This window comes from Vulpes vulpes, chromosome 9, assembly GCF_048418805.1.
Source record: "Vulpes vulpes isolate BD-2025 chromosome 9, VulVul3, whole genome shotgun sequence".
NCBI classification, from domain to species: domain Eukaryota; kingdom Metazoa; phylum Chordata; class Mammalia; order Carnivora; family Canidae; genus Vulpes; species Vulpes vulpes.
The window spans coordinates 105,425,215-105,452,488 of NC_132788.1; the positions used below are offsets into that span (position 1 = coordinate 105,425,215).

General features: G+C 49.7%; 1 protein-coding gene and 1 pseudogene across 3 annotated transcripts in view; both read left to right on the top strand.

Moving 5' to 3' along the window:
• Positions 1-27,274, top strand: part of RFX2 (regulatory factor X2) — a 96,328-nt gene that overhangs the window by 7,293 nt on the left and 61,761 nt on the right. The window lies entirely within an intron of this gene.
• The window catches only part of LOC112911857 (zinc finger protein 18-like), a 40,852-nt pseudogene that overhangs the window by 2,785 nt on the left and 10,793 nt on the right, over positions 1-27,274 (top strand).

The window sequence follows — 27,274 nt, forward strand, 5'->3', positions numbered from 1 at the left end:
TGTGTCCTTTTGTGCCTGGTTGGGTGCACGGCGCACAGCGCCCTCCAGATCCACCTGCATTGGAGCCTGTGCCAGAAAGGCCTTCCTTTTTATGGCTGAGTGATATTCCGGTGCGTGGATGGGCCACACTGTGTCCACCCACTCATCCGTCAGTGGACACTTGGGTTGTTGCCACCGTCTGGCCACTGTGACTAATGCCCGGACAGAGGAGATTTTGAAGGGATTCGGAGACGACGGAAGGGGAGGATGGGAAAGGACTCTGAAGACAAAGGAGAAGCAAGGCAAGGACCGAGCCCCAGGGAGAGTGAGGCCCACCAGAGACCAGGAGGATTAGCTGGGGACCGGCCGTGGAAAGACAGGCAAAGAGCCGGTCCCCACCGACGGACAGAAGGCCCTGCTCACGAGCGCCTGCTCCCTCACTGTTGAAATCCTACTAGTGATACGGGACTCCGTCCCTAAGGTTGCACTCGCACCTAATTACGCTGACATTTTTGCAACGCGAGCTGTTTATCTTTTAGAAACAGTGCCCCGTTTCCCGGATACATTTCTGTCCAAAAGGCGACCCGTGGGGTAAGGCCTTGGAAGCAGCAGCCCCAACATTACCACCCAGAGAGAACCCCAGGAAAGCGGCCCATGGTGCTTCCCCACTCCTCCCGGCCTCAGAACACAGACAGGCAGATGTAGCCTGCTTCGAGAAAAAATCGATTTGGAATCCCAGACTCACGGAAAACAGCCCACAGAGTGTGCTTCCGATTTTTAAAAGAATGTCTCATTTTCTAGGAGGATTCACCTTCGTGGGGACTTCCGTATGTGAGTTGCTCTCCGGGGGTCTTTGTCTGTTCTGCAAATATGTGAGGGCCCCAAATAGCAAGCATCTGAGGAGTTTGTACTCGGTTGGGTACTGAAGTGAGCTAATGTACCCTCACGGGCGAAGTTAAGACGGGAGAAGATGCTACAGAAATTAGAAGTCGTCAGTGGCCATTGGCAGCTGAGCTGCGGTTGAAGCAGGAAGGGGAGATCTTTCAGGAGCTTCTCGGAGGGTGAATCATGGCCTGGTTGTACTGGCAACTCTAAAAATGCCACACGGGAGTACATAGAAGGTATTTCTGGAAGCCCTATGGGACTCGATTCCTTGCCGGTCTTATTTCACACCTGGGTGTGCGTCTGTCAGCCGGAGTCTGTCCCTTCCAGACTCTTAGGGAGCAAAAGTGATTTGATTGGCAGTGATTTAACTGAAGTTGCATGATGGGGGCGGTTAGGGAGTTAGAAGCGGCAGCAGGGCAGCGACAGGGTGCCCCGCCTCCCCTCGGGCTTGGGGCTCCCACCTTCCTCCCACCTGCACGAGCCTAGAATCTGCCCTCATTCTAGCTGCGGGGGGCTGGAGTCCCTCGTCCCTCCCCTGGCTGCGGGCGGGCCCACCCTCTGCCCCCCACTCTGGAAGCAGCATTGCTCCCGCACCAGGAGCCAGGAGCCTGCCCGCCGTCACCTCGTGTCCCTGCGCAGGTGTGCAGAGCTGGGCTCCTTGGCCTCCGAGTCTGCCGGCCCGGTCTCTCCTCCCATCCGCTTGCCTTGGCCCTTCCGGGGCGTGGGAGAGGTCGAAAGGGCACATTCTGCCCCCTTTGGCTGAACCCACGGACTCGCCCCTGGCCTTTGCTGTAACTATGAGGTGCTCGGCTCAGCGTTCAAGGCCGTTTCCAGCCTCAGCTCCTTTTCATCGCCTCCTCTTTCAAGTCCTCGAAGTGGACTCGCCACGCCTCACACGGGCCTTATGCTTTCGTCTGCCCTCTTTCAACTGTCATTTCTACTGATGACAATCTTACTTTTCTCTCCAGATCCTTCTCTGGACTCTCTTACCAGGGACCTGAGACCTGATGTAGCGAGCCAGGTGGGGAAACGTCGGCCTGGGCGGGTTCTCCCATCTCATAGCTCTTGGCTTTGTGCCTGGCACGATGCTGAGCGTCCACGGGCCTCCATCTGCCGGTAGCGCCCACCCCTTCCCCTCAAGTTGTGACAACTGTGTCTTCAGGCATGTCTGAATGTCCCCTGCAGGGACAGAACTACCTCTAGTTAAGGGACCATGGGGTTCACTGGCCAGAGGTGGCACAAAGCCTGAATTGCCACAGCCCAAGTCTACTTGGACATGTAGTAGTGATTTCTGCGTCTGGCTTCCTCTTCTCGGTTGTGGGCTCCTAGAGGACAGGGCGCTGTGCCTGCCACACTTCCCACAGGGCTTCACGTCTGGGGCGTGAGTGAATCAGACGCTGGAGCCCAGGGTGTTGTCCTGAGAGCGAGGCCTACATCAGGTGACGGCAGCCTTTGGGTTCAACAAAAAACAAACATCATGAAACCCTTGCCTGAGATCTGAGAGCCTTAAAAATGCCACGTTTTTGTGTCAGGGGAGATTAACCTTCCAGTCCTTTCGACACACAGCTTTCCTTTACCAAATGCCAAAAGAAATCTTGATCGAGGGCCCCTGCCATTCACTGACTCCCCTTTTCGCTCAGTTAAAATGGCAAGGCACATTCTTTTCCAGAAAGCGCAGGGGCCTTGGGGGGAATGGAGCCTTAGAACCCAAGCATGGCTCGGTCCCCTTGCCGGGAGCCGCGTACACAGTGGAGAATATTAAATGCCTCCTCCTGCACCTGAGCCAATTGCAGTGTCTTGATTCATACTTGTTTTGGTTTGGAGCTTTTCAAAGATTTCACTTTGTTAAAAAGTTGCTTTGAAACAAATATGGTGATTGTGCCTATCAGAATTGTTTCATCCACCAAACGTGGCACTCACAGTCCGTTGAATGAACGAATCCTTCTTTTTTGCAAAGTTATGGGGCATCTTGTCAGTACTTAGACCATTAGCCTTTGTGCGGCACTGGCAATTTGTGTAGTTTTGAAAGCCCGCCCTGCTGTGCCGGAGGAAGTAGTTGCTGAGGATCAATAGAGGCCTAGAGTAGGTAAATATTTCTAACCCTGGCTCACTTCCTGAAAGATCCATTTCCCCAGCGCTGTTCCCAGGGTCAGGAGCGGTTCCCATCAGGAGGCCTTGCCGTGGCCCCTGCTGGCCGCAGAGGTGAGGGTGGAGGGCAGCTCATCCCACGGAAGGCACTCCCCCTCCTCTGGGCCCCCTCTCCCTTTTCTCTTCGAAAGTGTGAACGTGTGAACCTTAGCCAAGTGCTCGCCGCGCTGCCCAGGCTGCGGGGAGCCCCCACTTCTGAAGTTTCTGCCACGGAGCTCCAAGTTCTAGGCCGATCCTCACGATTCTTACTGGGAGTCGAAGTAGCTGTTACTGCCAGTCAGAACAGAAACCGGTTAACAGGCTGAGATGCACTTTATGGAGAGCAAAGTCCCCGTATTGTTTGCCAGTGGAGACTCAGATAACTGCTGTCCCTTCACTTGTCATGTTACAAAGCTCTTAGCTGAAGTGACACATGCCATCAGTTAGCGTGCCGTTCGCCTCCTCAGAGCCCTACCAGACCTTCCAGTGCTGCAGGGATTCTTCGTCCGAGGGAATTAGAGACATTTGGATGCAGAAACATATTTTCCTGTGAAACCTGCTTACATGGATCCTGAGAGTTTCTTTTCTTTTAAGGTTTTATGTATTTATTCATGAGAGACACAGAGAAAGGCAGAGACAGAGGGAGAAGCAGGCTCCTTGTGAGGATCCTGATGCGGGACTCAATCCCAGGACCCCGGGATCACAACCTGAGCCAAAGGCAGACGCTCAGCCACTGAGCCACCCAGGTGCCCAGATCCTGAGAGTTTCAAGCAGAGCGACTTTTCTGCAGCCCGGGAGTTCTGACAAAGGCTTGTCGAGTGGCCAAACTCCCTCTTGTGCTTCAGATCAAGGAAGGAGGGTTTTTCGAGAAAGGCAGAGAGTGGTGGGAGCCATGGAGCAGGGAATAAAGAGCAGCTCTTGGGGGCAGCCCAGGTGGCTTATGGTTTAGCGCTGCCTTCAGCCCGGGGCCTGATCCTGGGGACACGGGATCGAGTCCTATGTCGGGCTCCCTGCGTGGAGCCTGCTTCTCCCTCTGCCTGTGTCTCTACCTCTCTCTCTCTTTCTCTCTCTCTCTGTGTGTGTCTCTCGTGAATAAATAAGTAGAATCTTAAACAACAACAACAAAAAAGCAGCTCTGGGGAGGGAGCAGCCAGGCCTTCAAAGTCCTAACCATTAGACCCCAAGGTTATGTTTTAAAAATCAAAGGTTGCCACGGCCTCACACCCTGAGCACCTACCATGTGCTTGGCATTTGACCCATACTCCTAATCCTGGCACGGCCCCAGCAGGGTAGGATCAGCAGGCCCGGACAAAGGTAAAAATGCCTCCCTGTGCTTCCAGGTCCCTTGGGTGGGCAGCAGAGGAGTCCTCCCTCCTGCTTACCCCAGCTCCACTTGCTTTTCAGCTGCAGTGTGAGCTCAGTCGAGACTCTTCGTAATTTTAGAGAGGGTTGGCCCAGGGCCAGCGAGGACAGCAAGGCTGCAGGCGAAGGAGAAACACGATTATCCTGGTCCCATCATCTCAGTGGTCGGCCTTGGAGGCTGGGGTCCCCCTGCCTCCTCCCCGTCTCCGGCACCCCACTAACCAACCACTGCCCGCATGTCTCCTCTGGGTCCCTTCCTTCCCGTTCCTGCTCGTGCCCTGCTGGTTCAGACGCTCTGGTGGAGGACTGTGGACAGCAGCTTCCAACTGCTGCCCTTGGGAGGGATGTGGCGCAGGCCCGCTGTTGTGCTTTCTCCTTCCGAACCTTTGATGCTTCCACTGCCCTCAACAGTGGCCTTAAGCTGCTGCTGCTGCTGTTGGGAGGGTGACGCATGACGTCCTTGTGGGACACCATGGAGTATCAGTGCATTTAATTAAATGACATGCACTCGCGATGTTTTTATTAAATAAAACATGATTCAATCATAAAATAGGGTAGTGGTGCACAGCAGCCATAAGAGCAGATGTCCTTTAAGACTTCTGCCGTCAAATCAGGCACGGTGGGCTGACCCATGCTTGCCAGGACTGCGGTGCTCGAGGAGAATTTGTTGTGTTGTTTACTGCCAGTCACTAGCAGGTAAGAGACCTCTACCGAGGGCTTAAGAAATATTGTAGGGCGAATGGTCTTTAATTGGAGAAATATATCCATTCCATGTTTTTCTGCATATCAGCAAAAGGGCAGTGACTTTATAGGAGCAGAGGAAGCCCGCAGAATCTTTTAGGATTCCAAGAAAGGGGGGGTGTGGGGGGGTGGTTTAGGCAAACATTCTCTGTAAAGGACCAGATCGTAAATATTTTAGGCTCTGTGGGCCAACCGGGTCTCTACCGCAGCTACCCACTCTGTTGTGGACAACATGTAAGTGAATGGGTGTGGCCACGGGCCAGTAACACTTTATTTCCAGACGCTGACGTGCGAATTTCGTGTAATTTTCACGTGTCACAAGATAGTTTGACTCTGATTTACTTTATGACCATTTATGAATGTAAAGCCCATTCTCAGCGTCCGGGCCACGCAAAAACCAGGCACTAGACCGGGCGGGACTCGGCTGGGGCGTGGGCCGCAGTTTGCTGACCTCTGCCCTGTGGGATGGAGTCCAGAAGCTCCACCTGATGTTCACAGCCTTTCTGGGCGTGGCCCAGCCTATTCTCCCCAAGAGCCCCCAGCCTGTGGCCTCTGCGCCACCAGCTCAGTCTCTTTGTCCTTCTCCCACCCCTGCCGTGGCACACACACACCCTGCTGCGCCCAGCTCCTGCCCAGCTCCTGCCCAGCTCCTGCCCGGCAACTAGTCCCTCTCCCTGCCCCACCCCACCTGCTGCAGGGTCCAGGGTGGACCTTTCCAGATTCCTACCCCATGTTCATGGTGCCGGTCCCACCCGGGGTCTGTAGCTGTCCCACCCGGGGTCTGTAGCTGTCCCACCCGGGGTCTGTAGCTGTCCCCTTTGCCACAAAGGAGTTATTTGTGCGGCTCCCTTTCTCTCCGGAAGTGAGACCATGTCTCACTGTCTTTGTGGGACACCAAATAGAGGAAGTACTAGTTGAGTTGAGTCGAGTTCTTAGCAGGTGGAAATCTTAACCAGGCTCCAACAGTCCCTGCACACACTTTCTAGGTAAATAGGGCCTTGTAAGATATTTGGAAATTCACAGTTTGGTGATTTATTCTAGGAGTGTTCTAGATCACAGTTGTCCAACAGAAGCGTAATTCAAGGTGCACCTGTAATTTATTTTATTATTATTTTTAAAGCTTTTATTTATTCACAAGAGACACACACACACAGAGAGAGAGAGAGAGAGAGAGAGAGGCAGAAACACAGGCAGAGGGAGAAACAGGCTCCCTGCAGGGAACCTGATGGGGGACTCAATCCCAGGACCTCAAGATCACACGCCAAAGGCAGATGCTCAACCACTGAGCCACCCGGGTGCCCCTGCACAGGTAATTTAAAATTCTCTAGTAGCCACGGTTAAAAGTAGGAACAGCCGAAGTTGATTTGATAGTAGATCTTATGTGATCCAACATATCCAAAATACTGTTATTTTAACATGGAATCTATGTGTACACATTTTGATTTGAGATGTTTCACGTGCTTGCACACTAAGTCTCTGAAATCCAGTAACTGTTTTGCACTCGCAGCACATCTCAGTTTGGACAAGCTACATGTCAGGTGCCCAGTAGCCACGGGTGGTCCGAGGTGTCAGAATGAAGACAGGCACAACACTGGGGTCGTCTCTATTCTTTTTATTTTTTTTTATTTTAATTTTTTTTCTTTTTTATTTTTTTTCTTTTTCACTATTCTTTTTAAAAGGCGACCACTGTCTGAGTTAAGACCCAGCGTTCAGATACTTCACTGTGATGCTTAGGTCACTCCCAAGGTGTGAGCAGCACTGGCCCACCTGACTCGAGCGTATTTCCATTTTGTAAAGTGGTTGGTTGCGGTTGGGCTTTGCACAGGGGGTCCCACAGGCCACTAAGCAGTTTGACCCCAGAATTCCTTAGTGACCGTTTCAGGACTTTGGGGATCCTTCTGGGCAGTTCCCAATAAATCTGTTTCCTTCCTCTTTCACATCAGGGAAATCTTTTCATTGTAGAGCCTCCAAATAGTACCCGAAAATATAAAGGACAAAAAGAGCCCCAGGCTTCCTTCTCCACTTCCTCTGCCCCTCCCTCCACTAATACAGTTTGGGGTGGATTCTTTCAGATGCTTTGCCTATAAAACGTACACGCCGATGCTTTTATTTTTTTATTATTTTTTAATTTTTTAAATTTATTTATGATAGTCACAGAGAGAGAGAGAGGCAGAGACATAGGCAGAGGGAGAAGCAGGCTCCATGCACCGGGAGCCTGACGTGGGATTCGATCCCAGGTCTCCAGGATCGTGCCCTGGGCCAAAGGCAGGTGCTAAACTGCTGCGCCACCCAGGGATCCCCCGATGCTTTATTTTTAAACTGAGATATAATTCATATGCCATCAAACTCCCCCCTTTATACTGTATGGTTTGGTGGTTTTTAGTAGTCACGAGGTTATACAACCATCAGCACTGTCTAGTTCCAGAACATTCATCACACCAGAAAGAAGCCCTGTCCCCATCAGCGGTCCTCCCCATCCCTCCTCAGCCCTCAGGCCCCATGCGCCCCCTTCCCGTCCATGGACAAGCCTATCCTGGGTGTGTCACACACGTGGAATCACACGCGAGTGGTCTATTGTGTCTGGTTCCCTCCCTGAGCATCGTGGGTTCAGACCCGTCAGTGCCTCGCTCCTTTTATGGCTAATATTTTTTTCTTCTTACAAAAAAGGATCATATTATGCCCACTTTGCTGCCCCTTCTCTGTCATCTAACACTTGGTCTGTACCTTTGCTCATCCCCGTGTGTCGCCTTCGTTCCTTCTGGGAACTGCGTGAGCTCCCACTGAACCGCCGAGCCCCGAGGTACTTAATGAGCACCTTATCGAGGGACATTTATTTGGTTTATCCTTTTTCACTTGACCAACAGTGCCGCAGTAAACATCCTCGTGCGCTGCATCTGTGCACATGTGTGGGATGTTTGCAAATTCCCGGAAGGGGAATTGCTGGGTGGAAGGGACTTCCTTCCCTTTGCGTTAGATCCCTCTCACTCACGGTCACGCTCCAGCCCCGCAGGGATGGTTACTTTGCCCTGTGTCCTTGCCTGCACCACACCGTCCCCAGCACATCCACCCTGCCACCTCCTCCCACCCAGGCCATGGGCACCTCCACAAGGTGCCTGTCCTTTACCCTCGATTCCCCTCCCATCCGGGTCACAGAACTTTTGGCAACCTGGTGAGAATGCGTGCCCCTGACCCCGAGCGTACCCATCGTGTGCTGTCTGCTATTTTGGAGGTTCTCAGACTCCCCTGGCAGCTCTCTCTGCACCAGCCCTTACTTCCGAAACCCGTTCCCGATCTGTTCTGCTCTGCCCGGGTCCCAGCCCACAGGTGGCTGACTCAGCCCCTGTCTATGCCGCCGGGGGAGGCCCAGCCACCCGGCCGGTTTGTGCCCACACACGTTCACGCTTGTTGCCCTGGCTCTGAGCTGACTCTCCCACAGCAACGGCATGTCCCCGGCCCTCTGGGTTCCCCGCTGCACCCGGCTCCCACTCCTTGCCGCCTCGACGCTCCAGCAAAGCCTTTGTCCCGCTGCGCTCCCAGCAAATCTGTTCCTACAGACCTGTCCCAACCGACCTGTCCCAGCAGACCTGTCCCTGCAGACCTGTCCCTGCAGACCTCTCCCAGCTGACCTGTCCCAACCGACCTGTCCCAGCAGACCTGTCCCTGCAGACTTCTCCCTGCAGATCTGTCCCAGCTGACCTCACCCTGCAGACCTATCCCAGTCGACCTGTCCCTGCAGACCTATCCCAGCTGACCTGTCCCAGCTGACCTGTCCCAACCGACCTGTCCCAGCAGTCCAGCGGGCCGCCCTACGTCACCTTCCATCTGTAACCCCCGTGTCAAGTACTGCCCTCCACATGCCCATGCCAGGGACCGAGCCCTGCTGCCGGCCTGCTCTTCCAGCTCGGATGGGAAGCTCTCTGCTCCAGAGCCCGCCCTCTCCCCTTGACCTGTCTGTGGTGGCACAGACTGTTTCTCTTTAACACCAGGCAGTTTGAAACCAGAAGCCCAATGCCCCAATCGCAGATGAGGTTATCCATCCTTCATCTGAGCTTTCCTCCCACTTTAAATTCAATGGGTCATAGTTTTCTTTTTAATATAATCAATCAATCTATCTATCATCTATCTATCATCTATCTATCATCTATCTATCCATCATCTCCCTGCCCAGTGTAGAGCCCAACACAGGGCTTGAACCTCACAACCCTGAGATCAAGACCTGAGCTGAGACCAAGAGTTGGACACTTAACCGACTGAGCCACCCAGGCGCCCCATATTTTTAACATCCTTTAAGATTTCTGAGACAATAACCTAATCTGATTTCTCTTTCTTAGTGCTTCATGAGGGTCAGATCTTCTAGAAACTACCCGCCCTGTCTCTAGTGCTAATGTTCACATAGGGCTTGGCCGGAAAGTCTGTAATCCTCTTGACGCCCAAACTGGGCCCTATTCTAATTCCGAGTCCTGGTGGCGAAGTGCCTGCCTCCAGCTGCTCATTTCTCCCTCGTGCCCCTCCCCTCTTTCTGTATATGCCACCCGTCTAAACAAATGTTTCGGCATTTCTAAAACAGACTTCCTTACGCCTTTTGTTGACTGTCACTGGAGGTTTCCAGACAGAAAGTCTCTTAGGGATTGTGTGCGAGATGTATTTGCTTGTCAACAAAGTTTGTTTCTGAAAATTTTAAGAAGGATTTTGTCCTGGGGCATCTGGCTGGCTCAGTCTTGATCTCGGGGTTGTGAGTTTGAGCCCCACATTGGGTGTAGAAATGACTTAAAAATAAAATCCTAAAAAAAAAAAAAAGGGATTTTGAACAAATAAGATCTCAGGCCTAACTTTCTTGTTTTGAGCTGTATCATGTTTCACTTCCTCTAAAATAAAGAACGGAGGGGCAGTTTTAGTTTATATATCATCTGTTTCTCTTCTTGGCTGGCATTTGCCAACACATTTGCTATGTCAACTTTCTTTACAAATTGAGGTAAAATTCACATAACATAAATCAACCTTTTTTGTAGGGGAGCACCTGGGTGGCTCAGTCAGTCAAGCAACTGACTCTTGATTTTAGTTTAGGTCATGATCTCAGAGGGGTGAGATCCAGCCCCTCATTCAGGCTCTGTGCTCAGCAAGGAGTCTGCTTGAGATTCTCTCTCGCCCTCTGCCCATCCCCCAACTTGTGTGCACACACACTCTTTCTCTCTCAAATAAATAAATAAGTCTTTTTTAAAACTTGACCTTTTTAAAGGACAATTCGGGGGTTTTTAGGATATTTGAAATACATACACCCATTATCACACCACCATCTAATTCTAGAACATTTCCATGACCCCCCCCCCCATTTTATTAAGCAGTCACCCTGCCCCCTGGCATCCTTGATCCCGTTTCCTGTCCATGAATGTTTCCTGTTCTGGACATTTCACACACATGAACTCACATACTGTGTGGCCTCCTGTGTCTGGTTCCCTCTCTGAGTGTCGTGAGCCCAGGGTCCGTCCGTGGGGCAGCATATATTGGCGCCTTGTCACTCCTGTTCGTAGGTGAATCATATTCCAGTGTAGGGATTGGCCACGCTCATCTGTTGATGGACATTTGGGTTGCTTCTGCTTCCTGGCCGTTACAAGTAATGCTATTGTGAGCATGTGTGGACAAGCTTTTTTGTGAACGTAGGTTTTTGTTTCCCTTGGGTGGATACTCAAGGGTGAAGTTCCTGGGGCATGTGGTCACTCTGCACTCAACTTCTTGAGGAACTGCTGGATGTTTCCCACAGTGCTGCACCATGTTCCATTCCCACCAGGCACGTAGGAGGGCTCCAGTTCATGTTACTTTCCCTTGTTTTTATTATAGCCAACCTGGTAGGTGTGTAGGGGTACTGTCATGGTTTCTACTTTCATTTTCCAAATGACTACTGGTGTTGAGCATCTTTTCATGTGCTTGGGGGCTATTTGTATCCCTTCTTCAGAGAAATGTCTATTCAAACATGTCATCTCTCAAATTTTTCTTCCTCTGTGAAATACCCAAAGACCTTGAATCATGAAGGTGCAAGACACGTGTCAGAACTACAGCAGGCAGTGGAGGGGAGGCAGGGTCAGAATCAACAGGACATAAGGGCTGTGCCCCCTCTCTCCTGCGACACGGCTCCAGCTCTGACCTGTGGGCATGCCCCTGCCAGAGACTTCCCATAGTCCTTCATCCTCATGCTTTAGAAGGGTGACATAACAGGGATGTTGGGCTCTACCCTCAGAGTGTCCTTGACCACTTGGGCACTGAGATTTCTAGGATGTTATTTGTAAATTAAATGTGCTGCTTGATACCTGTTTATCGAGAATTATTTTAGGCTCTCTTTTAAAGATATGAGTCTAAACATTTGAGTCTAGCACAGGTTCAGAAAACCAGCTCATAGGCTAAATCCAACCGACTACCTGATTTTGGATGGCCAAGAACTAACAATGGCTTTTTTTGTTTATTTTATTTTATTTTTAAAAGATTTTGTTTATTTGACAGAGAGGAAGCAAGAGAGCACAAGCAGGGGGAGCTGCAGAGGGAGAAGGAGAAGCAGACTCTCCGCTGAGCAGGGAGCCCAGCTCGATGCAGGGTTTGATCCAAGGACCCTAGGATTATGACCTGAGCCGAAGGCAAACGCTTAACCAACTGAGCCACTCAGGCATCCCTGATTTTTTGTGTTTAAATGGTGGAAAGAAATAAACAGAAAAATAATATATTTTGGAACATATGACATTATATGAAATTTACGTTTCAGTATCCAAAAATGAAGTTTTCTGAGCAGATGGCCATGCTCATTAGTGTACATATTGTTAGTGGCGGCCATCACCCTACAACAGAGGGTTGAGTCTCCACAGAGACCATTTAACCTGCAAAGCCTAAAATATTCGCTATGGGGCCCTTTACAGAAAAAGTTTGCCTCGAGCTGGTCTAACAAATGGTCCTGGTTATATTTGACTAGAACTAGTACTAGCGTAACATCACACGTTATATAATACAATGCTGATTTGGAGGCTCATGAACACCTTGGACTCTTCAATAGTGTTTAACGTTATTATCTTTTTGCTTCCTCTAATGGCAAGAGGAATGATATTTACTTTATTAACTTCTCCTGTTTGCTGTAATTAAGAAGAATCTTCTTTTTTTTCTCTCTCTCTCTCCCAATTGCTGGTTCTGTGCTGTGTTTCAGGCTGAGTTATTTTTTTTAAAGATTTTATTTATTCATGATAGACATAGAGAGAGAGAGAGGCAGAGACACAGGAGGATGGAGAAGCAGGCTCCATGCAGGGAGCCTGACGCGGGACTCAATCCTGGCACTCCAGGATCATGCCCTGGGCTGAAGGCAGGCGCTGAACCGCTGAACCACCCAGGGATCCCCAAGAAGAATCTTCATCTGGTCACATCCATCTTGCAGGCTGGGTCCTCTTTGCCTTTTTTTTTTTTTTTTTTTAATTCCTCAGCACCCTGGCCTTTCTCTCCATGGTATTCCTCTTTGTCTTTCAGGCCTCGGAGAAGCCTGGGTCAGGTTTAGACCAACGCTGCAGGGTGGGAAGGTGCTCTGTGGTCCGGAAGCACCAGTTTCTCCTCTTCCTGGTCTCTAGCTCTTCAACACTCCAGCGCTCTCTTTCGGCAGGTCACACCAGCTCTGGGATTTGGTGTGCAAATCACAGCACCCAGGAGTGATGTCTGAGATGAGTTAGTGCTGCAGGTGCAAGGAGGTGGGCTCCTGCGGGGGGAGAAACCGACGTCTCTAACCAGTCGTCTGCGTATTGGAACACACTGTAACAGTGACTCATAAGAAGTAAAAATGTGTGATGGCTAATCAGTAAGGAGGAAAATCAGCATTTAGCGATCAAAAAAGCTGTTTCCACATTTCAGATCACGCTGAGATCCCACTTAATTTTTTTTAAACTTTTTTTTTTAAAGATTTTATTGATTCTTGAGAGACAGAGGAGAGAGACAGAGAGAGAGAGAGAGAGAGAGAGAGAGAGAAAGAGAGACATAGGCAGAGGGAGAAGCAGGCTCCATGGAGGGAGCCTGATATGGGACTTGATCCCAGGACTCCAGGATCACATCCTGGGCCCACATCCTGGGCCCACTGCAGGGCTAAACCGCTGAACCACCCAGGGATCCCCTGAGATCCCACTTAAGATGAATTCTGCATAACCTCAAAATCTATTGTAGCCGAGTTTTTTAAGAATTAAGACATTCTAGAATCACTGCTAGAACCAGGACTGGTGTCGGGCTTCTCTGGGCTAAGAGTAAGTAGGGTCTTGCCTTAATCTCCTTGCCACGGGGCTGGTCGATGTTGGCTAGCAAAGACGGCAAATTAGGTACGTTTCCTTGGTTCAGCTGGGATGGACGCTGTAAAAAACTATGAATTCCCTCTTCTCCTCCCTATTCCCCACTGGCAGATATTTCTGTCTCAGGCTCTAAATCTGTGGCATTCCTGGGCTCAGTGGCCTGTGGGTTAATTATTGTCCAGGGTGGTCACTGAAGCTAAAGCTACTTATCAGCACAATCCATTCCTAGACTGTTTGAATTCCTAAATGTAGGGTGGTGGGAAGGAAGACTAGCTGCCTTCAGACTGTGGCTTCCCCCTGGAAACGGGCCATGCGACTCCCTCTACTCCTGTGACAGTCACCTGGCCCGTTTCTCCCATATGTGTTTGGGGCCCACAGCCACTTTCGCGCCCCTCCTCCAGAAAGAGAATTGTGTTGCTTTCTTCTAAAGACCACTGACCTGGGCAGCCGGGGTGGTTCAGCGGTTTAGTGCTGCCTTCAGCCCAGGGCGTGATCCTGGAGACCTGGGATCGAGTCCCACGTCGGACTCCCTGCATGGAGCCTGCTTCTCCCTCTGCCTGTGTCTCTGCCTCTTTCTGTCTCTCTCTGTCTTTCATGAATAAATAAATAAAATCTTAAAAAAAAAAAAAAGACCACTGACTTGCCTGGATTAGGCTCAATCTAAATGAGCCTCATCAATGAGGCTCATCTGATGAGGCTCATCTAAACTGGAGTTTATAAATTAAAGTTAAAAAAAAAAAAAAGATGGGACACCTCCTGGGCGGCTCAGAGGTTGAGCATCTGCCTTTAGCTGAGGTTGTGATCCCAGGGTCCTGGGAGTGAGTTCCACTCCCACATCAGGCTCTCCTCAGGGAGCCTGCTTCTCCTTCTTCCTGTGTCTCTGCCTCTCTCTGTGTGTCCCTCATGGATAAATAAATAAAATCTTGAAAAAACAAAAAAGACAGATCCACATAGCACAGTAGCCCAGTGGTTTTTACTTTTCCTCAGTCTGGACGTCTTTTGGAATCTGCTGAAGATTAGGAATTTCTCCCCAGAAGAACAGGTGTAAACACATGTGTCTGCACTTAAATTTCATGTTCAAGTTCACGTTCATAGATTCTCAGAAGTATGACCCTTGTGAATCCAAAGGCCGAGTTAGAGGATCCTGCTGGAGCTATTTGAATGGGGATATTGCAGAGTTTTAAAACGCTTCCAGACATTCTCTGGATTTTTTAGAAGGGCAGAAATTGGGTGGAAACCTAGCACTTTGGTAGTAAACAGAAAAGGCAAGGGTTCCTCGTGTGCTGCGTGTATTTCCATAGACTTGTGTGGTCAGCTATACAAAACTTCCATTTGAAAACAAAATGAGAAAGTCACCGTGGAAGACAGAAATGAGAGGCATGCACGGTCATACCCATCACCATTGTAGGGAGAAAGTAGAACTCACCTCACGTAGATCAGCATCTTTCACAAATTCATGTTTTGAGCGCCCTCTGGCCAGATTAGCCCTCCATGTGTGGTTACTTTGCTTCTTTATAACATCTTATTCCAACAAGGGTGCCAGGACCAGTCAATAAGGAAGGGGGACAGTCTTTTCAACAAATGGTATTGGGAATCTGGCTACCCAATTGCAAAGGAAGGAAGTCGGAGCCTTACCTCACGCAAGATCAGCTCAAAATGAATCAAAGACCTAAATATCAGGGCTAAAGTCACAACACTCATAGAAGTCGACATATGGGAAAACCTGCATGACATTGGATTCAGCAGTGATCCCTTGAATATGACTGACACCAAAGGCAAGGTCACAAAAGGCAAAAATAGATAAATAGGGATTCATGAAACTTAAAAGCTTTTGTGCGTCAGAGGGCACTATTAACGGGGTGAAAAGGCAAGCCACCAAATGGGAAAAAATATTTGCAAATCGTGTACCTGATGAGGGGTGTATACTCAGAATATATAAAGAACTCCTACAATTTAACAACAAAGAAACAACCCAATTAAAAAGTGGGCAAAGGACTTGAGCAGACATTTCTCCAGAGGAGGAAGAGAAATGGCCAATAATCACATGAAAAGATGCTCAGCATCACTCATCCTCCAGGAAACACAAATCGAAACCACAGTGAGACCACTTTGCATCCCTAGGACAGCTACCATCTAAAAAACTCCAAACAGAAAACTACAAGTGTTGGCAAAGATTTGGAGAAATTGAAACTCTTGTGAACTGCTGGTGGGAGCGTAAACTCTGCAGCCTCTGTGGAAAATGGGAAGACGGGTCCTCAAAAAAACGAAGCCTGGAATTACCATGTAGCCCAGCAATTCCACTTCTGGAAAGAATTGCAGAGACTCGAACAGGTACTTGCACACCCATATTCACAGCAGCATGCTTCACAGTAACCAAGGGGTGGAAACCTCCCAAGTGTCCATCCACAGGCGAATGGATCAACACGGTGTGGTTCGGTGGCTACTATTCAGCTTTAAAAAGGAAGGAAATCTGGGATCCCTGGGTGGCGCAGCGGTTTAGCGCCTGCCTTTGGCCTAGGGCGCGATCCTGGAGACCCGGGATCGGATCCCACGTCGGGCTCCCGGTGCATGGAGCCTGCTTCTCCCTCTGCCTGTGTCTCTGATCTCTCTCTCCCTCTCTATCATGAATAAATAAATAAAAATCTTAAAAAAAAAAAAAAAAAGGAAGGAAATCTGACACCTGGCACAACACGGATGGACCTTGAGGACGTTATGCTCACTGCATTAAGCATCACCAAAGGACCAAACGCTACGATTCTGCCTCTGTGGAGTCCCTGGAGGCTTCTCCAGGGACCCCAGGGACAGAAACAGAAAGCAGATGGTGGGAGCCAGTGCCACAGGGAGTTACTGATAATAGGAACAGAGTCTCAGAGCTTTTGCAAGACAGGTGGTGGGGTTGGTTGCACAGCAATGTGAGTGTACCTGTGCACTTAAAAAGGTTCAAATGAGGGGAACCTGGGTGACTCAGTGGTTGATGTCTGCCTTTGGCTCAGATCCCGGGGTCCCGGGATCGAGTCCCGCATCAGGCTCCACACAGGGAGCCTGCTTCTCCCTCTGCCTGTGTCTCTGCGTCTCTCTCTGTCTCTCATGAATAAACAAAGTCTTTTTTAAAAAAAGCTTCAAATGATAAATTTTGTTATAAATTTACCAAAATAATAGACATTCCAATTGTGTTTTCCAGTATTATATTAAAGGAGGCATATGTTTTCATAGTTTCTATTTCGGAAGTCCCATCTCTCCTGCTGAATCATAGGATCGTAGCTTTAGTAAAGGCCTTACAAATTTGTCTTGTGGTCACATACTAGTTGGATGATGCGTACATAGTTAACTCTTTTACTTTGTGCACTGTCAGTTGGGAAAATTGGACTTCTGAGTCAGCGGTCTGTTGTTTTTTTTTTTTAAGATTTTATTTATTTATTTATTTATTTATTTATTTATTTATTTATTTATTTATAGATTTTATTTATTAGAGACACAGAATGAGAGAGAGAGAGGCAGAGACACAGGCAGAGGGAGAAGTAGGCTCCATGCAGGGAGCTTGACATATGACTCGATCCGGGGTCTCCAGGATCACGCTCTGGGCTGAAGGTGGTGCTAAACCACTGAGCCACCCGGGCTGCCCATAGATTTTATTTATTTATTTGACGGGGGGAGAGAGAGAGAGAGAGAGAGAGCAAACAAGCAGAGGGAGTGGCGGGCAGAGGGAGGGGAAGAAGCAGGCTCCCTGCAGAGTAGGGAGCCCAATGCAATGCGGCCAGGACCCCGGGATCATGACCTGAGCCACCCAGGCACCCCTCAGTGGTCCTTACTAGAAAGGAAAGCACGAGACAGATCGAGGGCTAGTTCTATAAGACACTCAGGTGTGTCTGCACCAAATACAGATGTCTGGTGTTCCTTTTTAATGAACTTAAAAAGGGTCTGTGTGCAGATGCGTTTGGAGCACCTGTGGGTGAGAAGAGCCTCATAAGTAACCTAAGTAAGCAGGAAGCTCATGAAGGAGAATTTAGGGCTCATTTGTTCAGAGTCATCTGAGTGCCAGCTTGATAGCAGGTATTGTTCTGAGACTATGAGGATGAACCAGACATGCTTCATAAACGGCCTTCTAGAACAGACGTCAGCAAACTATGTAGCGGAGGCCATGGGTGACACACTGCCTGGTTTTTTTCTAAGTCCTGCCAGCTGAGAATATCTTCTGCATTTTCCAATGGTCAAAAAAAAAAAAAAAAATCAAAAGAAGACTATTTCATGACACATGAAAATGAGATGAAGATCAAATTTCAGCGTCCCTAAGAAAAGTTTTATTGGATCAGGGCCAGGGCCAGGACCAGGATGAGGCAAGTGAGGCACTCGCCTTGGTCACAAAATTTAAGGCACCCAAAACACTTGGTCATCAAGAGAAGTAATATTTTAATGAAGTATTTAAAAAATCAAAACAAATGCCACACACACAAAAATCCATGATGAGCAAAAAAAATCAACATTTTAAAGACAGGATCCGTATTGCTGATTGATTGCCTTTACCCCAGGCTCCAGTAAGGCTCTGAATGTGACCAGGCTCACTCCTTATGTAAGGTCACTGGGGGGTTTCTAGAAACAGCGAGAGTTGAGTGGTTTCGATAAAGGCCTTATGGCCTGAGAAGCCAAAAACATTCTTTGGCCCTTTGGAGGAAAATTGGCCAACCCGGATTGAAATCGGTGAATTATATTAATCCTTACCAGTGCGTAACTGTAACCAAACTACAGATTCAAATGCCTTGTCCATGTCCTCTATTTTTTATGTGCCTTTTTAAAAAAATGAGTGTACACTTATAAATTATTTAATTTTCGGATAATGGCGTCTATAAGTCAATAGGGACAGTTAACACTGAATTAATAAGCAAGCTGATGCTTGTGGGCTGTGATGATTGACTAAATGTATAATTACCTGCATTAAAATTGTAAAGGCCATCATTGACTTTCGTGGTGACTAAATACTTAATTAGTTAACCCTTTGTTTATGGGGCTTAATGTTACTTGGCCTCTGTATAAAATGATTTATTTCCTGTCCAGCTTCCATATATAGGTCTTAGTAAGCTCGATTAATAACTTAAGCATTAATTATTATTAAAATCTTAAAATAGTAAATGCCGTGGGAGCTTCCTCCCTGGTTTTCCTGCTTTGACTCGTCAAAGTAGAGTCCTCTCAAGAACATAAACCAGAATGTATTGTGGCCCAGCCTGGGGCTTCTCTCAGGAACTGAAATAAAACCCAGACTTTTGGCCAAGCCCTCAGGGTCTCTGCCTCTTGCCCTCCCCTGCCACAGGGCCTTTGCACCTACTAGTCCCTGTGCCGGAAGTGCTCTCTTCCATCTCCCCATGTCTGGCCAGGTCTCAGCTCAGTGCCGTCCTTCACAGCACCCTTAACTGGCCTGGCAAAAGCTTGGGAGCCCCTTTCCATCACCCCTCCCCTCCGGCTCTATCCCTCTGCTGTCTCCTTTTGTCCTGACCTAGACCTCTCTGAAACAACCCTGTATATCTGGTGTTTGGTTTCCTGGATGGGGGTGTCAACACCCCAAGATCTGGCTTGTTCACTTTTGAATCCTCAGAACCTGGTAGAGTGCCTGGTACTTGGTACATTTACTTTGTTCCTTTTTATTTAGAGTTTAAGTTTACATACGGTCATGTTTACCTCTTGGGGTCTGCTGGTCGGTGAGTTTTCACACACTCATAGATTCTTGTTTAACCCCCTCCTTCCCCGAAGAGGGCAGAGAGCAGTTACAACACCCCTGTGCATTATCTTGAGCTGTGCCTCTGCAGCCAGAGCCTCATTCCACCCTCGACCCCTGCTCACCAGGCTCTGCTCCCAGGCCCGCCACTCAGCATAATAGAGAGGTTCTTTTTTTTTTTAATTTTTTAATTTATTTATGATAGTCACAGAGAGAGAGGGAGAGAGAGGCAGAGACACAGGCAGAGGGAGAAGCAGGCTCCATGCACCGGGAGCCCGACGTGGGATTCGATCCCGGGTCTCCAGGATCACGCCCTGGGCCAAAGGCAGGCGCCAAACCGCTGCGCCACCCAGGGATCCCACTCAGCATAATACCTTTGAGATTCATCAAGCTGTTGCATGTGCCGATAGCTTGTTCTTTGTATCGTTGAGTTGTGTTCCATTGTACAGATGCACCACTGTTGGTTTGTCCAGTAAATTTCCTCTTGGTGATCAATGTAGAATTAGTACTAAAGCCTCTGGTCGTAAGAGTGACAACATGATGTAGATGAAGTGAGTTGAACAATAGTAGTATACCCTGTACACACGGCGTTCACTAGGTACTGTGTGCAAATTTATAAGAACCGATGTGCTTTCCAGTGCTTACAAATGCTATCACAATTTTTATTTTTTTATTTTTTTAAACATTTTTATTTATTTATTCATGAGAGACAGAGAGAGAGGCAGAGACACAGGCAGAGGGAGAAGCAGGCTCCACACAAGGAGCTCAATGCGGGACTCGATCCCGGGACCCCAGGATCACGCCCCGAGCCGAAGGTGGACGCTTAACCACTGAGCCACCCAGGTGCCCCTCTATCACAATTTTTATTTTTATTTTTTTATTTTTTAAATGATTTTATTTATTTATTCATGAGAGACATAGAGGCAGAGACATAGATAGAGGGATAAGCAAGCTTCTCACAGGGATGCTGATGTGGGACTTGATCTCCAGACCCAGGATCATGCCCTGAGCTGAAGGCAGATGCTCAACCTCTATCACAATTTTTAAAATGATATATAAGGAGTACAAGAGTCGTGTTCCTAGAAAGGGCCATCATCTACAGAAGTCAATTAAGAAATGGAAGTTTCTTTCTATTTGAGAGCGAACGAGCGAGCGAGAGCACGCAGAGGGAGGAGCAGAGGAAGAGGGACGAGCAGACTTCCCACTGAACAGGGAGCCCTTTGGGGGCTGGATGCGGGGCTCAATCCCATGACCCTGAGATTATAACCGGAGCCAAAGTCAAGAGTTGGACGCTTAACCCACTGAGCCACCCACAGGCCCCCAAAGTTTCTCTTTCATCTTCCTGTCTCCCTCACCTCCCATGACCGGAACACTGTTAATAAAATGATTTGTGTCCTTCTAGACCTTTTTAATGAACTTACCTATTTTATAACATATATAGCTGCATCTATTTTACATTAATCTGTTCTTGGAGCCTGCTGTGTGCCAGGCCTTATATATCTTGGAGATCTTTCTTACAGAATGTACTTCATGCTTTTCAATGGCATCATAGCAAGGAGGCGCCATCATTTATTTAATGATTTCAGTATTGAATATTTCAGTGGTTTGCAATTTTTTGTGACTTCAAGTAATGCCACCACTAACAAGTAATGTTACCCATATATACCTTATTTTTACAGCTTAACTGAGATATATTTCACTTACCATAAAGTTGGCCCATTTAAAGTGTATAAGTCAGTGGGCTTCACTATATCCTCAGGGTTATGTAACCATCACCACTGTCTAACACCTGAACATTTCCATCACCCTAAAAAGAAGCCCCATCCCCATTAGCAGTCACCCCTGGCCCCCTCCTCCAGGCCCTGGCACCCGCTGACCCACTGTCTGTGGGTTCGCCTGTTCTGAACATTTCACATAAAGGGAATCATATGAGACGTGGCCTTTTGTGTCTGGCCCTCTCGCCTGAGTGTCACGTTTTCAAGGTCCATTCACACAATGGCGTGAGTCAGAGCTTCCCCCTTTCTTAAGGCCGAATAACATTCTATTGTATGGATAGGCCACATTTTGTTTAATCAGCTGATGGACATTTGAGTTGTTTCTGCTTCGGGGCTCCCATGAATCCTGCTGCTACGAACGTTGGTGTATAGTGGTTGGCCATTTGCCTCTTTGGACATGTGTGTTTCTATGGGGTAAATTCTGAGGGAGGAATAAACCAGCCACCTCTCCTAGCGAGCTTTCCATCCCCTGACCATGCAGGTTCAGACATGTCCTAGGCTTTGAGGGATGCTCAGAGACTGACCCTGCTCTTGGGCAGGAACCACCCCCTCTTCGCCTGCCACCAGTGCTGTGGGGCTTTGCATCCACCCCCCTCGGGCATGCTCAGTACTACAGGAGACATCACCCCTCCTAATCCGTGCCCGAGAAGGGATTGGCAAAGCGACCAGTTTAATGCTGCAAACCCCAGAAACTTGTAACAAAGAGAAAGCAAATAGGATCCCCTTCTGGGGAATTAAGGAAACCCCACCAACTCTCTCTCTACCCCAGGAAGGACAGCTCTAAACGCGTCTGCATCAGTCCCCATTTTGCAAGCAATCAGAGAGATGCTTGGCCATAGAAAACGTCCTGTACACGCTCTGAGGTCTCATGGAAGGACGGGAGGGATTCCTGAGAAGGGAAGAGGGGCGATGATAAAATGTAATTTTGCATCAACCGCCGGGCAGCAATAGTAAGTTGGAAGGAGAGCTGCGACACTGGCTCGATGCTGGGAGAGAAAGGAGTGTGAAGCATCGGCCAAAATGACGAACCCCACAAATATGCCCTGGAATGAATATAGCACAGAGCACGAGGCCTTCCCAGAGGCGCCTCCCACGCTTATTTGTTTTTGAAATCACAAATAGCAAAGCGTATCACTGCTCCTGGAGTTTCAGATATTTCAATGGGCAGAGCTCAGCAGATGCTCTTGGCTACCTTAAAATGGAATGAGTTGCAACAACGGCGTTAAGGGACCTTTATTGAGCACTTACTGTGTGGGGGGCAGGCGCTCAGACACCCCCCCCCACTCTGTCGGCCTCATTTGCTTTAGCACAGTGACCCACAGAGGCAGACGGAGTCCATCCGACAGACGGAAGCTCTGCAAGCCCTCAGCCCCTGGCTGCAGGTGGCCCGCTAGAAAGCGGAGGGTGCCGGAGTGCGTCGTATTTAGACGGTGTCAAGGCATTGCTTGTGCTGTGTGTTGGGGGGACGTGCAGGCCCTGGGCACTCCCCCTCGTTGTGCACTGCAGGGGAGGGAGGTGCTGCCCCGTAGGAGTGGAGGAGGGAGCTGCTCCTGCTCGAAGGGCGCTGGGCCCTCGATGCTTCTCTGTCTCCACAAACGACCCAGCCCTGGGTGCCGACCTTGGCCGCTTTGGGTGGGGCTGCTCCAACTCCACCTTCTGTCTGGGGGAGTGTTGACCTTGACTGGGGGGCCGCCCAGAGCCCCCCAGGGCCTGGGCAGGCCTGTCTCAGGAAGTCCTCGTGTGGTTGGCCACAGTCACACACAAGTGAGGACACAATGCACACCTTTTCTGTGTTAGAGACGGGGGAGTCTGGCAGCTTTCCGCTGGCGTCCTGCATCCCCGCAGGTGCGGAGTAGTGAGAGCTGGTAGAGGCCTCAGCTCCCCAGGGAGGGCCGGTCAGCCACACCACGGACGTCAGCCATCCACGTTTAATTTCTTTCTTTCTTTCTTTCTTTTTTTTTAAGATTTTTATTTATTTATGAGAAACACACAGAGAGAGACAGGCAGGGAGAGACAGAGACACAGGCAGAGGGAAAAGCAGGCTCCCTGCTGGGAGCCCCGGGACTCCAGGATCACATCCTGAGCCAAAGGCAGACGCTCAACCACTGAGCCACCAGGCATCCCATCAGCCTGACTTTTTTCCCTGTATCCCAGTAGTCTCGAATTTCATCTGGATGGACATCTCTCAAATAGTTATCTTTTGAAAAATCCCACTGAAGTAGTCATAAATGCTTCTCAGATGCAGCGCCGGTCAAGATCATGCAGCAGCCAGGCGACATCAGCCCCGAGACTTCTAGAAAGAAGCAAGGAGAACTAGAAGGAGCATCGGACCTCGGAGGACTTGAGGGGTGGCCCCTCGTCTGTCCGGGTCCACATTCGGAACACGATGGGGGGGGGAGGGTTGAGAGGGGAGGCCGCTCACCGTTACTTGAGTTACGTTTCAGAGGACTCCTCTCTGTGGCTCTTGCCACCTTCCAAGCAGAGCTAGGACATTTTATGCCAGGTTTTTTTTTTTTTTTCCAAAATTATCTTTTGCTCTGCTAGACGAGCTGACTTAATATGGAGCCAGCAATGGAGGTCCAAAACCAGAAACCCACAAAGCCGGGCATTTGTGCAGGACAGTGCAGCTCCCTGGTCTCCCTGGTCTCATGCCCCCAAGTCCTGCCAGCCACACGCTAGCCGAGAGCTGCTGCTGAGGAAGACGAGGGCCCATCGCAAATCTTTATGCAACAGGAAAGCCAGTTGAAATATCTTCAAGGTTTTATGGCACCTTTTTAAATTAAAAAAAAAAAAAATCGCCCCTCCCCGCCTTTTCATTAGAATGCTTTTCTAAAATGGAATCGGTTTTGATGTATCTTCTTAGAATTAATTCGGGTTAGTCTAAAAACCTAAAATATCTCCCAGATTTCTCTTTTTCATATTTAATTAGAATAATGAGTTTAATATTTTTTTAAACCGTTTTGCGTCGGGGTTGACACTTTCGGGGAGACAGAAATAGAATGTCCCTTTTGTTCTCCTTCGGACGGGACATCAGAGACTGAGATGAGGAGGGAGGTGACAGGTCGGATAAACACTTCCAATCCTGCCTTTTGTTGCTTCGTTTTCACTTCCTCAGAGATCCCCGGGTTCTGCTGACGGGGTCTGGACTAGATTCTCAGTCCTGGGGCCCTCGACGTGCCACTGTCCTGCAGAGACCTAGGGGCCACTGGAGGCGGCGAGTGGTCCCTCCAGCAGGTGAGGGCACACGACTCACCGGCGGGGCCCAGGGTGCTCGCTGGAGGCTGCAGGCCTCTGCTTACAGCAGGATTCCCGGCCGCACTTGTTTATCTTACATTAAATTTCTTGGTCATCTTGCATAGTTCAAGCCTGGCTTAGCAAGAAATACACTTTTGTTTTTCAGTGTGACTCTAGGACTTTTTATTTAAGTTCTCACGTTTGTACGTTGACACGGCAGAAAAATGTGGCAAATTAGAGCTGATCTCTAGCAATAGCAGGACATGGAAAGATCAGACCCTGGTGGATTTGGAAAGAGGCGTATCATCATCCTCAAGAAGGCAATGAAAAGAGCCGATTGTGTGTGGGGCGCAGACATGGAAGGGTGGGTCCTGTAAGGCTGTGTGGGGGACCACAGGGTGGGGGGCGAGTTGGGGCTGGCTCAGTCCACCCTAACGATACCACAGGCCCGCAGGCTTCTAAACCACAGAAATGTACTGTTCCCAGTTTGGAGATGAGGTGCCGGCATGACCAGTGAGGGCCCTCCTCTGGGTCGCAGACTTCTCCCTGTGTCCTCACAGGATGGAAGGAGCGCCCTGGGACCTCTGTGACAAGGGCCCTCATCCCATTCACCAGGACTCTACCCCTGTGACCTACCCCCTCCCCAAGACCCCACCTCCTAACACCTTGGGCACCAGGTGTTCCCACATAGGAATTTGGGGGAAATGCAAACTTTCAGAGCCTTCCTTGCATGGTCAGATGGAGCCCTGAAGCCTGGGGCCCAGGGAGGCCGTCTGTGGGCTCCAGCTCACCCTTCCCAGCCTGGGCTCTGCTGGAGACTCTAATGTGAGATCTGTAGACCTGAGTCATCCTGCACGATGTCCAGTTCTCACTCCATGGCTTCCAGCCTTCTAGGCTTCGCAGCAGCCTGGCAGGGGCCAGCGCTTTACCTCTTGGGGGCTTCAGTAGACTTAGGAGGGCCCTGGGATCATCACATGGGGATCCCATGGCTGAGGGATGGGATTGGGGCTTGGGAGCTCCCAGAGATTTGTGGGTTTGGGATAACCCCTTGGTGACTTGGGGGCCCTCCACCTCCCTGAATCTGGGTGGAAGCTCTGCCTTCTGTCCTGGGCTGGTGGATTAACATCCATGTGCAAGTTCTGGCCAACCCCTCCTCTCTTCTGCAAGATTTCTTCATCCCATCCCATCCACATGACACCACTCCACCAGCAATTACCGCCGCCCCCTTGGGCGTCCATTCCCTCCCACTGGGTCCTGCCCATCCCAGTGCACAGCTGCTGTTACTTCTTCCATTTCAGAAATCCTCTCTCAACGGAACTCCCCATTCCAGTGGCCATCCCCTTCCTCTCCCTTTCTTGCCAGCAGAGATGTCTCAAGAGCTGTGTGTGCCTGGGGTCCCCAATTCCGCAACTCTTGGTCACTCTTGAAGCCATGTCAGTCTCTGTGGACTTTGCCTACAGGGTTCCCCGGCAACCGCTCTGTCCTGTCACAGCGATCCAGCCAGTGGCCAAGTCTCAGCCCCCAATCCAGTCAACACTCAGGGCACCACTTGCTCATACTTCTTTTCAGTCTCATTTGCTGGATTTCCTCCTCTTTAGGATCTTTAAATGGTGAGGAACCAAAGAGCCCAGCTTGAGGCCTCTTCTCTGCTCTCCTTTGATGAGCTCAGCCAGGCTCACCACCTTAAATAGGCCATCGACATGCTGATGGCTCCAGCCCATGTCACCTACGCACTGCTGGCTCCAATCTGCATCCTAGACACTACACCTCTGTACATCTGTATACGAATACTCTAGCCCAGGTCATCTGTACACTGGTGGCTCCAGCCTACCTCCTGCCCCTCGGGTCCTCACGTATGGATCTGCTGACCTTCTCAGCATCCCAACTTGGTGTCTGAGAGCCTCTCACATCTCCATCTTTTTTTTTTTTTTTAATTTTATTTATTTATGATAGGCACACAGTGAGAGAGAGAGAGGCAGAGACACAGGCAGAGGAGAAGCAGGCTCCATGCACCGGGAGCCCGACGAGGGATTCGATCCCGGATCTCCAGGATCGTGCCCTGGGCCAAAGGCAGGCGCTAAACCGCTGCGCCACCCAGGGATCCCTCACACCTCCATCTTTCAAACTCAACTTCAGAGTGCTCCCCACTCCTTTCTCTCAAGCTCCACATCCAACCCATTAGCAAACCCTACTAGTGCTGCCTCCGAGTATTTGTCCCTCACGGCGGGCGTCGGAGCCTCCCTTCAGCTGGGGTGTCTAGGCGGAATCAGCAGTGTCCCCCAGACGGTGGAAGCAGGGACTCCCATGCTTTTGGCTGCTGGTGATCTCACCTGCCGGCTAGAGCTATTGTTTCCTCTCCACCACCTGTTAATGCCCAAGAGTCTGGTTTCAAATCCTGCATCTCCCCGGAGCCCAGGTTCAGATTTTAACAGCGTGGCACCTGCCTCCCCTTATTCTCAAGGAGACGCATCCATTCCAACCTGTCTATTCTAAGAACAACTCCTGGGTGCTATCTTAGGAGAACAAGGTTTCTTGGTGTCCGCCGCGTCTATCTCCAAGACCAGGTTTTGTCAGAGGCCAAACCTCGGCTGAGAGTTAAGAGGGTACATGTAACCGGGCCCAAATCTATTAGCACCCGGTGTCTTTACAACCTAAGACGCAGCCACGTGCTTCCCATTCTGCCAACGTGTTTTCGGATCCTTGGCCACTCTCCCCACCACTCCCACCCCCAAGAAGACCACCCCCTGAGAACACTGCCCTCCGCCTGTAAGATGGGGTGCTGTCCTCTTCCCCTCCAAGTTCCAAAGCCCAAACTGCTCTGGACAGAGCCAAGGCTGGGTTGGCTCTGAGGTTAGCTTGGTTTTTGTTTTTTTGTTTTTTTCCCCTCTATGGGTCAAGATTGGCCAACGCTAGGGACGTCCCTGTCACCTCTTTCCGGGGCTGTGTGTCCCTGTGCTTCCCAGGCCTGGCTTCCTCTTCTTCCTCCTCCTGCTGCGTGAGGCAGGAAGAGCACAGGCACAGGGACGCCAGATGCTGTAGGTTCCTTCCGCAGAGTCCCAGGAGGCATTTCTAATGCTGAGTCAACGACTTGGTTTGCAACCTATTTATCTGTACATGACATTTTCAAAAGTCTTTTAAACTAGGTATCCACTCCTCTCTTTTTACATCTTTTT